A 6,081-nucleotide genomic window follows, 5' to 3' on the forward strand; every position below is an offset into this window, starting at 1 on the left:
AGGAACATGGAATGCTAGGAGCAAAATAATGGATAGAGTGCCTACTTTGGATATTACATGATAATATGTTTGCTGTATAAAATCAGTGCTTTTAAATGATGGTGTGTATTTGACAACATACAATGGATGCAAACTAGCCAGTTACAGCTCATTGCCATGACATGTGTCTACTTTGTGCTTTTCTGTGTTTACTGCTGCAAGCACAATAAAATCTGGAGCCGGAAGCACATCCCAGTGGATATGCAGTATGAATACACATGCTGACCAGCTCCACTGGCCAATTGTGTATCTCCTGCACACATGCAAATTTGTATATCTGCTACAAAAATATGAATTGGTCCTTATAAATAGCCCAAGAGTAAATGTACCCCTTTCTACCTCCCTTTTAAGCTTCATTTTATAACTTATTTTTTTTAGAAACTTAGGACACAACCCTTGCATAAATGGGGAGATTTCTGTAATAAATGACGTTCCTAGGATTCTCTGGAGAAGCCTCAACAGTTCACTGTTATAAAACCAACAAATACATTTCAAGAATAGTCCTAAAAGTGATTAGCATCCAATCTGGTTTTCAGAGTAATTCTCTTCTACTCTCAAGCTTTAAGCCATTCCTTCCACTTTGAGTTGTTGGCCAGGAGTAATATAAGAGCTAAAATCCAGATGATATTTCCAGGGAAGGATTCTCACTCAGAAGTGGGGCTGTTGGTAGAGAAGGCTCCAACATGCTCCTTGAAACAGAGTCCTCAGCCAGTCTGCTGCTGCAGCTCTTCATCATTCACCTAGATGGAAAATGCTTCAGGCTGCCCCCTGGATCTTCTGAGTAAGTATCCTAAGTGAACTGCACACCTACAAAAGGCAGCAACAAAGCCTTGCTGGAGGAAGGGGGTGGCTAGTCCTGAGAGTCCAAAACAGTGTTACAGGATTCCTGCCCCTGGCTCTCAGGAACCCTAAATAGGAGCACTCCCGTTAGGAGCTGGGGATATGTACTATTATAGTTTACTGACTTGACTGGAATGGTCATCACATTGATAGATCAAGTATTTTCACTATCCAGATGGTTTGCATATACAGTCATATCTCGGGTTAAATTTGCTTCAAGTTGTGCTCCGTGGGTTTCGCCGCTTGCGCATGTGCAGATGCTCAAAATGACGTCATGCGCATGTGCAGAAGCGCCGTCGCTAGATACCTTTAGCTCTTGATGCGAATGGGGCTCCGGAACGGATCCCGTTCGTATCTAGAGGTATCACTGTACTAACATTGATTTTAGTCAGCCACGTAAGGAACCAACTGAAACTCTTAACTTTTAACAACTGCTTTCATAAATTGGGATAGAAGCATAGTGTTACTTAACTTTTGCCATCCTGCCTATGTCAGATTCAATAATAGGCAGAGACTTCAATGCCTCCAAATGGGACATGAGCCCATATTCTCTTTGTGATTAACATACGGAACAAACATCTCTGTTATTTTGGCAACGAAAGTTGGAAAGAGATGGCCCTGCCTAAAACTATTTTATACTTGTTATAGTCCTCTGCTTTGCACTGCCACTTCCTCCTCTTCAGGGCATTGCTCTTAACTAGTTCAGCATGTAACAAAGAGGAGCTGCTGGAGATAAACTTATTCAGCAGCTTACAATAGTGCAATGTGTAAAAATGAAATAGGAGTAATTGCTCAAGAGAGCTTTGACCCTGAGCAGGGAAGATAATGGTGGTGTATTTGAATCTGAATGACAATAAGCCTTGAGTAAGGTTTTTAACATTTGAGGTGTTACTCTTCTCAATGGAAATCTGATAAAAGATAATACTACACATAAAAGGAGCACGTTGACCCTCAGAGGAATGAAAAACATAGTGTCACATTGCATACAACCTGGCTATTGAATCTGTAAATGGCTAGTTAAGAGCTAGTTAAGTGGGATCACCATTTTTATTCAGGCTTCTGAAAGAACTGTATATGCTTGCAATCAGTGGGAAACACCTGCCTTTTCTCCACTTAGTAGCTTGCAGTGCCAGCATAGATGTGCTACATAGGATGGGTGAGAATCTATTTCTTTATCAACAGATAAAATGCTTTCTTTGTTCTTGCTATGCCTGCTGCACCCAGCACTAAAAATTGTATGCTCTGTGGATATGCGATATTTGTCAGATTAGATTGCTACATATTCTTTGTTCCAACTGGTGTTTCAAGCATCCTGAACAACATGAAATGAATGAGAATTGCAAGTAGCTGTACCCTTCCAGAGAAATAGAACTTTTAAGAGGCCTGTGCAGACCCACCCAAAGGAACTGGAAATTGGGCGCTGTGTGAACATGACTCTTTAGAACAAACACTCAGTCTTGCACACAGCGAGTATGGGATGACACTTAAAATTCAGAGCATGGCACAGCAAGTGCTGCAGTACTGAGTGAGGACAGTGACCTCAAGAGGTTCTGGGAAACACAACATGCAACCATAATGAATTTGGGAAGCTGCCTGAGAACTTAGGGTAATAGGATATGCACTGTCATAGCTATAGTGCCACCAAAGGACTTCGGCTGTGCAACATTCATTTGAAGATCTACTGAAGATCTGCAAGGACCTCTGCCCTTCCTGGCTGATTAAAGCCATGGTGTGGAAAGTCAGGTCCAGGGTATTACAAATGCATCATTGCATGAAGTGGTGGGGCCAACCATGCTTAAAGAGGCAGTGTTGCAGCCACTGCTTTAAAAGTCATCCTGGAGCCGGTGTTGTGTGATGACTACTAGCCAGTTTCCAAAAACCTTTTTGAGGGGAAGGTGGTGGCAGAGCAACCACTAGTGTTGCCGGATGAAACTGGTTATCTAGATCAACTTAAATCTGAGTTTAGATCTGGTTTCAGGACTGCGTAGACCTTGATCACCCCAATGGATGATCTGATTAGGAGGGGGACAGGAAGTACAACCTTCTCAGTAGCTTTCGATACCATTGACAATTGTATCCTCTGGTTGTGGGATGCGTATTGGAGGTACTGTTCTACAGTGGTTCTATTCCTACCTGCACAGTTGAGTGCAGACAGTACCATTTGGAGAGTGCTCTTCAGCACCCTGACACCTGTGCTATGGTATTCCACAAGGCACTGTGTTGTCCCCAGGACTGCTTAACATCTATTTGAAGCTGTTAGAAGTGGTCATTAACAATTTTGGAGCACAGTGCCATAGGGATGCTGATGACATGCAGCTCTATTTGTCCATAACATCTGAATCAGGAGAGGCTATGCAAGCCCTGGACCAGTGTCTTAATGCAGTGGTGGACTGGATGAGGGCCCTGAGAAGACATAGGCTATATGGGGAGGTAGTTCCTATGTCCAGAAGATAGGCCAGCTGTCTGTTCTGGATGGGGTTGCATCCCCCCCAAAGGAGCAGGTGTATATCTTGGAGGTACTCATAGATACATTCAAGTGACCTCTGTGGCTAGGAGTGCATTTTGCCAGCTTCATCTGGTACACCAGCTGCAGCCATATAAGAAACACGAGAACATGAGAAAATCCAGACTGAGGGAGAGGAAAGTATGGAAAGGAAGTGTTTTCGAGAAAAACGTTATATGTACAACCCATAATTAATGAAGGTATAGGAAACTTAACTATCCATGTTAAACAACAGTATGGATGAGCCCAGAGTCTAGGCACCAATATTCCCTTCCTACTGATTATCTCTATGGTACAGGCAATGGTTGAAAGAACAAGGAGTACAGGAGAGCTTCCAGACTGACTGGGGTATCTGAAAGGAAGATGTGTCTAGTGCAGACATTTTGGCCGTTTTAAGTGCACCAATCTCTGCTTCATAAAGTTCAATTTATAAATAATTTAGGAGAGAGAGTTGAAGTGTCACAAGGAATTACATCTCAAAGGGTTATGTACTGTGAAAACCATTATGCATTAAATACATGCAGTAGGAGTTTATTGTGGGTTGTTGTACTCAATAAGGGTTTCGACCTGCCTTCCAGGGATATAAGAATTGCATCTGGAAATGTATGCAGCAATACTTTTCTTTTTGTGAAGTGTTACTAGTGTAAAATTGGCTATACACAGATGAGAAGGTGGTTGATGTAGTGGCTAAAAATGTGGGCTGTGAGCCAGGAAGTTCTCAATTAAAATGTAGCATCAACCATGAGTTGCCTAGATTTTATTACATTTGGCAAGCCAGTTAATAGCCCCTCAACCTTCATTTGCAATCAGGCAAAGTATGCTCTGAAGGAGGTGGATTTGGACAAGAAAAAGGTTTAAGGGGACCAGTGTGACTGCTTAAAGTCCCTTAATGATCAGTGACCACCCACACCTTTTTAAAGGGGAAATTACAGGTAAAACGTTTGGAAAAGCTATGAAATAGCTGAAGATGATGGTTTATTTTTAAGCCACCATCCTCTTTCCCAGCAAGGATGGGGTCTCTGTGTGTAAAGCAACAAAGAACCCAGTTTGAATCTGAGATCATAGGACACGTAGTCATGTATTTAAACAAGCATGCCTATTGTCTCCACACCATTTAAACCCCCCCCCCCAATCATGGGAACTGTAGTTTATCCCTCACAGAGCTATAGTTCACAGCACCCTTAACAAAAACTATTCAGGAGAAAAAGCAGCACGGGGGGCCCCCTTCTGGAATGTAGTTTTGTATCAGTTTTTTTGTGTGTGCTGAAAACTGCTACTTCCTGGCTGCTTAACTCCAAAAGTTCTGTTTATTGCAAACAACACCTTCAGGGGCAAATAGAAGTGGATGCTTTTCAGTAGAAAACCATGAGCCTGGGGCTGCTGCTACCTCAACTAGTTATGTTTATTTAAACATATGTCACATGTAGCTTGGATTGAGACAGAAAGGAGAGTTGTAGTTTAGAGCTCTGGAAGGTACCGTTTGGGGATGCTCTTTGGGTAGTGATGGGGCACCCCAGCCAGATAGGCAGGTTATAAATAATAAAATTATCATTATTGTTTAGTAAGACAATATCTGCCTTCTATCTGCCTTCACCCATCTTTAGCTTGCTAATGAACTCACATGTGACAAAAATGCTGTAGGTTTCCATTGATTTCTCCTTCCAAAGAAATCCAGGTTCAGGTGAGTGCTGCCCTTGGAACTACTTGCCACTTGGTGCCAAACAATACTAGTTTATAGGCATCTGTAAGGTTTTACAACAAAGGTAACATGTGAAGCACTTTGAATGCTCTGAAGTACTAACATGCTAAGCATTAATTTCAGGATAATGGCTTAATTTCATTATCACTACACCCTTTGTCGGACCCTGCGTTTCTGAGCCTTAATTTTAAACTCCATATTTCTACATATTACTAATCAATCTACATATTAAAAACTCAATATAGGATATTCAGTAAACAGACTGAGAGCCATGGCAGGTGAAGTGTGTATAAAAATATGCTGCTGTGTCAGTATTCTGCCTCCTGGTTAAGCCTAAGCTTGAACCCTGCCCATTTTCTTTTTGGAAGGGGCAGGAGTTCAATACAGCATAAAGAAAGTGATTAACTGAAACTTCTACATATTTATGCAGAAGTAAGTCCCGCTGGCTTTTAACAGAACTTACTTCCCCCAAAGGACTTGCGCCCTTAGTCACGAGCTAGAATTTTTCTCAGCAAAAGTTATCCAAAGATCTGGTGGGAGTAATCCAATATCCTTTCTTCTGCACCAGGGGCGCATTTTAGGAGCCCTCAGATTGTAGGAAATTTTCTGAAAAGGACAAAGATTCACAGGAGCCAAATCCTAGGAGCCAAATAAAATTAGGGGACCAGGGTCCCCAAAGTTAATGGGGAATACCTTTCAAAGAGAGAGAGAGAGAGAGAGAGAGAGAGAGAGAGAGAGAGAGAGAGAGAGAGAGAGAGAGAGTGTATCGCGTCATGTGATCGATTCTGCGGGGCGGGGCTTACCTGCCCCTCCCCTCCAATATTGTATTCAAGTTGGCACCTTTGCAAAAACTTTCGGTGGGAGTTAACTTACTTTCCCCTGCCCCAATATTTTCCACCGGGGCACCCACCCATTATGTCGATTAATACCCTCACCTACCTCACAGGGCTGTGGCAAAAAATTGCAAAGCGATGTATATGGAGCCTTTGAAGGCGCTCTC

Source organism: Podarcis gaigeae, assembly GCF_964106915.1.
Source record: "Podarcis gaigeae genome assembly, chromosome: 2".
NCBI lineage: Eukaryota > Metazoa > Chordata > Lepidosauria > Squamata > Lacertidae > Podarcis > Podarcis gaigeae.